Here is a 6,481-nt window from a genome sequence, read left to right on the forward strand (position 1 = left end):
GCCGCCCGCTTGCCTTCCTCCGGCCCGCGGCTACCTCGGCCCGGCCCGCCGCCCCCGCCGGGGGGGCATGGTCCCGATCCTGCCGCGCCAGAGAAGGAGGGGAGTCGGAGAAGGAGAGAGAGAGGGGCGCGGGCACACGCGCGCGCGCTCCCGCACCAGCCTCGCCTCCCTCCCTCCCTCCCGCGCGCGCCCTCTTTGATGTGGTTACAATGTTGCCTCCCCCGCCCCTCACTTCCTCTTTTTCTTCCCTCTCACTTTTTTCCCCCCTTTGCTACATTTCATTCCGAAATTCCACTCCGCCTCCTCCCCCGTTTCCACAATGCACCGCTCCGGCCCCGTCTTAAAAGGGGCGCGGCGGAGGGGGCGCCTTAAAAGGGCGATCGGAAGGTGCGGGGGGGGGGAGACGGGAGCGCGCCCCCGATGGGGACTTTAAAAAAAATAATATTTTTTATATAATATTTTTTTTTCCAATTTTTTTTATTGGTTTTCACAACGTTATAAACAAACAAACACATAAGACAAACAAACATAAATCAGAGCCTTATTGAAAATTACACTTGTTAACATTGTTAAGTGACTTCCTCGCTTCCCCTTGGTTGAATTTCACTGCATATCCTTTTAACGGTTTTCCAAATCACAGTTCTTATAAAATTTAACTTAAACACTAACATCCTTAGATCTTCAGATTATGAAATTAAACATATTAATTCGACGCTTAACATAAATAAAGTCCTGAGCCAATTAAGTATCTGCAAGCTGTTTTCAGTTAATTTAACTTCACGTATTTAACTAAGTAATCATTAAATTTAATTCACTCTTCCTGGGAAAAGATTTATAATGAATTGAAAAAAATGTTGAAATATACATTTATAAAGAAACCAGAGGCCTTTCTCCATGGAATAACAGGATTGGAATTGCCCAAGAAAGATGTTAAATGATACTCCTCCACCTTCTGGTCGCGGACTCTTCTGGTTAGGTTGGCTAGCTCCGAAAAATCCATCATCTTTATCTGCCATTCTTCTATCGTTGGTAATTCCTGGGTTTTCCACTTTTTAGCTAATAAAATACGTGCAGCAGTTGTGGCATACAAAAATAATTTAACATGGATGGGGAGGAGGTTTGGGGTGGGGCGTGGCGTGGCGCTTTTCCGCTTGGACAGATGTTTCATTTTTTACTGCTCGTCTTTTAATAGGGTTGCCATATTTTGCAAAAGCGAAAAAGAGGACGCATTTGGCAACTTCAGCTTTTAACTATGGATCATCATCATTTTTAATTTGTATACCGTCTTCGTATCTTACAGTACTCAAGGAGGTTTAAAAGCTGAAGAAACAAAATGTGTACATAGTACAACAATCTAATGTGATACAAAAAATGTGATAATAAAGCATAACTTTAAAATAGGCAACCTACATTAAAAAAGTAACATTCAGCAATCATTAGAATAGTATAAAATAATAATGTCAACATATAAAAGTTAAACAGAAATCCACCCAACAGTTACAATAAATAATATCTAAACTATAATCAATAAAACAATGAGAAGCCACAGTACATAAAACAATACGATACACATTGAGAAGCAGAGACTAGAGGGTAGACTCTGCGCGTGGAAAAGAGGACGCGTCCTGGGAAAAGAGGACATATGGCAACCCTATTTATATCTATATTTGGTGCTGATGATGCCAGGGTTGCGGGTTCGATCCATTTGCAGAGGGTTCGATTCATTGCAGAGAGCTAGATTAGATGAGCCTTGGGGTCTTTTCCAACTCTTCTATTCTGTGATGATCTGGAGGGACACAGGTTTCCCGTTACCGATGGAGAAGACCTGTGAACCTGACGATCTGGGGACATAGCCCTGTACAGCTGGAAGGGGCCCCCCAAAGGCCATCCAGTCCCACCCCCTTCAATATTGCAGGAATCGCAGCTAAAAGAATCCCCATCCGATGGCATTCGCAGCTGGAGAAGCCTTGGCCATCCAAACCTGGGTTTAAAAACTTCCCACGCATACATTGTATTGTTCTAATACATACAACTGCCTTGTCGGGTAGGACAGTATAATTTGTCTCCCATGTTGAAGATAGGGGAGGCTGAGATGTGTGTCTGTGTGTATAATAAAGTTGTATACCAATTTAATAGACCTCTAACCTGTTTGCAAAGTATAATAACCAATTACAAGGCAGTCAATCAACCAGTTTATTACAGTCATAGAATCAGTAGCGACAAGACATTAAATTTAACAGAGCCTTGCTTCAGGCACCTTTATTATCAAGAGGGTAGGTCAGTTACACCCATACATATAGCCGCTATGACTACACATTAAGCTTTTATGTTATGCTTTTAAACTAGGGAATAATAATAATAATAACAATAATAATTTATTATTTATACCCCGCCCATCTGGCTGGGCTTCCCCAGCCACTCTGGGCGGCTTCCAACAAAATATTAAAATACAGTAATGCATCAAACATTAAGAGCTTCCCTAAAGAGGGCTGCCTTCAGATGTCTTCTAAAAATCTGGTAGTTGTTCTCTTTGACATCTGGTGGGAGGGCATTCCACAGGGCGGGTGCCACTACCGAGAAGGCCCTCTGCCTGGTTCCCTGTAACTTGGCTTGTCGCAGTGAGGGAACCGCCAGAAGGCCCTCAGCGCTGGACCTCAGTGTCCAGGCAGAATGATGGGGGTGGAGACGCTCCTTCAGGTATACTGGGCCTTTGAGGCCATTTAGGGCTTTCAAGGTCAGCACCAACACTTTGAATTGTGCTCAGAAATGTACTGGGAGCCAGTGTAGGTCTTTCAAGACTGGTGTTATGTTGTCTCGGCGGCCGCTCCCAGTCACCCGTCTAGCGGGAGATAACCAGAGCATGCACCACTCTGGCGAGACAGTCTGTGGGCAGGGAGGGTCTCATCCTGCGTACAGGTGTATTATTGTTGTTGTTTAATAGATTTGTCTACTGCCCTTCATCCAAAGAACACAGGGCAGTTCACAACATGCAGGATCTGGGGCCCACGTGTGAATGCATCAGCATTGTCCAACCGGGTGCCCCTGAGATGTTTTGAACCCCAACTCCCACAAGCCTCAGCCAGCCCCAGGCAGAACTGATAAGCCAAAGCTACATTCTGGAGGGACAGCAGCCATTTTGAGGGGGACAGAGTGGCAGCTTGCGCTCTTCTTGGTGGGCTTTTTGCCCACTTAGGGGCGTCCTTAGATCTGTCACCATCGTTGGAGGCACAGGGGTCCTCAGTGGCTCTCAAGAGCGCTTCCTTCCACCTTTGGCTGTTCCTTGGCAGGGATGGCTTGGCCATTGTATTGCAGACCTTCGCAACGTCTTGGCTGGACTACTGCAATGTATTCTACGTGGGGCTACCCTTGAAGGCGGTGAAGGTCCTGTGTAAGTGCCTGGAGGTGATTGAAGGATGGATGGTTGCTAACAGATTGAGGTTGAATCCTGACAAAACAGAAGTACTGTTTTTGGGGGACAGGGGGCGGGCGGGTGTGGAGGACTCCCTGGTCCTGAATGGGGCAACTGTGTCCCTGAAGCACCAGGTGTGCAGCCTGGGAGTCATTTTGGACTCACAGCTGTCCATGGAGGCGCAGGTCAGTTCTGTGTCCAGGGCAGTGGTCTACCAGCTCCATCTGCTACGCAGGATGAGACTCTATCTGCCCGCAGACTGTCTCGCCAGAGTGGTGCATGTTCTGGTTATCTCCCGCTTGGACTACTGCAACATGCTTTACATGGGGCTACTGGAAACTACAACTAATCCAGAATGCGGCAGCTAGACTGGTGACTGGGAGCGGCTGCTGAGACCACAAAACACCGGTCCTGAAAGACCTACGGTACATTGGCTCCCAGTACGTTTCCGAGCACAATTCAAAGTGTTGGTGCTGACCTTTAAAGCCCTAAACGGCCTCAGTCCTGTATACCTGAAGGAGCGTCTCCACCTCCATCGTTCTGCCCAGACACAGAGGTCCAGCGCCGAGGGCCTTCTGGTGGTCCCCTCACTGCAAGAAGCCAAGTTACAGGGAACCAGGCAGAGGGCCTTCTCGGTAGTGGCACCCGCCCTGTGGAACGCCCTCCCATCAGATGTCTAGGAAATAAACAACTACCTGACATTTAGAAGACATCTGAAGGCTGTTTAGGGAAGTTTTTTAATGACTGATGTTTTAATGTATTTTAAATCTCCTGTTGGAAGCTGCCCAGAGTGGCTGGGGAAACCCAACCAGATGGGCGGGACATAAGTAATAAATTGTTGTGGTTGTTTTTGTTAATATTATTAATTAAGTTGGTTCAGAAACTGCAGCTCATGAAGAGTGAAGCAACAAAGCTTTTGACCAGAACTCTGCATCCATTATGCAGTTACTGAAAGCTCCTTGCTGGTTGCTAGGAAATCTCCTAGCTTTGTTCAAGGTATCATTGCTGAGGTATGAAAGCCTAAAGGGCTTAATAGGAACCAGGTAACCTCAAGGTCCACAAATGACAACATTTTGGAGGTCCCAGGTCGCAAGGAGGTTAGATTGGTCTCAACTAGGGCCAGGGCCTTTTCAGTACTGGCCCCGACTTGGTGGAACGCTCTGTCACAAGAGACCGGGGCCCTGCGGGACTTGACATCTTTCCGCAGGGCCTGCCCATCTCCTTGCTATAGATAGAACCTTCAGGTTGGGCAAAAAAAATGAGAGGCCCAAATACAAGATGGGTGACACCTGGCTTGAGAGCAGTACATGTGAAAAGGATCTAGGAGTCTTGGTTGACCACAAACTTGACATGAGCCAACAGTGTGACGCGGCAGCTAAAAAAGCCAATGCAATTCTGGGCTGCATCAATAGGAGTATAGCATCTAGAGCAAGGGAAGTAATAGTGCCACTGTATTCTGCTCTGGTCAGACCTCACCTGGAGTACTGTGTCCAGTTCTGAGCACCACAGTTCAAGAAGGACACTGACAAACTGGAACGTGTCCAGAGGAGGGCAACCAAAATGGTCAAAGGCCTGGAAACGATGCCTTATGAGGAACGGCTAAGGGAGCTGGGCATGTTTAGCCTGGAGAAGAGGAGGTTAAGGGGTGATATGATAGCCATGTTCAAATATATAAAAGGATGTCACATAGAGGAGGGAGAAAGGTTGTTTTCTGCTGCTCCAGAGAAGCGGACACGGAGCAATGGATCCAAACTACAAGAAAGAAGATTCCACCGAAAGATTAGGAAGAACTTCCTGACAGTAAGAGCTGTTTGACAGTGGAATTTGCTGCCAAGGAGTGTGGTGGAGTCTCCTACTTTGGAGGTCTTTAAGCAGAGGCTTGACAACCATATGTCAGGAGTGCTCTGATGGTGTTTCCTGCTTGGCAGGGGGTTGGACTCGATGGCCCTTGTGGTCTCTTCCAACTCTAGGATTCTATGATTCTAAGACAGAGCTGTTCCACCTGGCCTTTGGTTTGGACTCAGTCTGACCCTTATGTTCCCCTCCCCTTATGGTTTTGATCTATGGGCTACTTTTAAAATGAGGCTGCATTTTAACCTGTATTTTAAATTGTCCCCCCCCCCCAATTATGCTTTTACTGCAATTTTACTGGTGTTAGCTGCCCTGAGCCAGGCTCTGGCTGGGGAGGGCGGGGTATAAATAAACTTTATTACTATCATCATCATCACCATCATTAGGGACCACCTTGTCCCCCTGTATACCAGTTCTCCCATAGCCCTTTAGTTCCTATGCAAACTGAGGCCTAGAATCGTCAAATTGGAATGGGTCCAAGGGGTCATCTAGTCCAACCCCCCGCCACGCAGGAATCGCAGTGAAAGAATCTCTGACCGATGGCCATCCGACCTCTGCTTAAAAAGCTCCATTGAAGCAGAGAGCTTGTCAAAGGAAAGAACTCCCGAGGCTTCAAACATCCCAGAGGAGGAGATTTCTGATCCGCTCTCTGCTCGCGGGAATGTGGGGAACTGGCTGTGGTTACTCTGTGTATGCCCAGAGGCACCCCCTCTCCAGCTGGTCCCCTGTGACCTTATGACTGAATAGGGCACAGATGAAGCGCTGTGCAGACAGACTCCGGCTGGCCTCCCTCCCCTGTTTGTCTTGTGGGAGGGAAGACTTTGTCGGCCAAGGGAGTTGGCGTTTGGAGAGGGTTGGCTACAATTATATTGGCTCTGCCCCTCTGTGTGTGCCAGCTGCAAAACTAACCACTTTCCCCACTCTGTATCTATGGGCGTGTGAAATTTGGAGCCTGAATTTGCCTGGAATTCCATAATCCCCCTTGTTTTTTGCATGGTTGTAATATGGTCTGAAGCTCAACATCAAAAAAACGAAGATCGTGGCCACTGGTCCCATCACCTCCTGGCAAATAGAAGGGGAAGAAACGGAGGCAGTGAGAGATTTTACTTTCTTGGGCTCCATGATCACTGCAGATGGTGACAGCAGTCACAAAATTAAAAGACGCCTGCTTCTTGAAAGAAAAGCAATGAGAAACCTAGACAGCATCTTAAAAAGCAGACA

This window comes from Podarcis vaucheri (genome assembly GCF_965113315.1).
Source record: "Podarcis vaucheri genome assembly, chromosome: 7".
NCBI lineage: Eukaryota > Metazoa > Chordata > Lepidosauria > Squamata > Lacertidae > Podarcis > Podarcis vaucheri.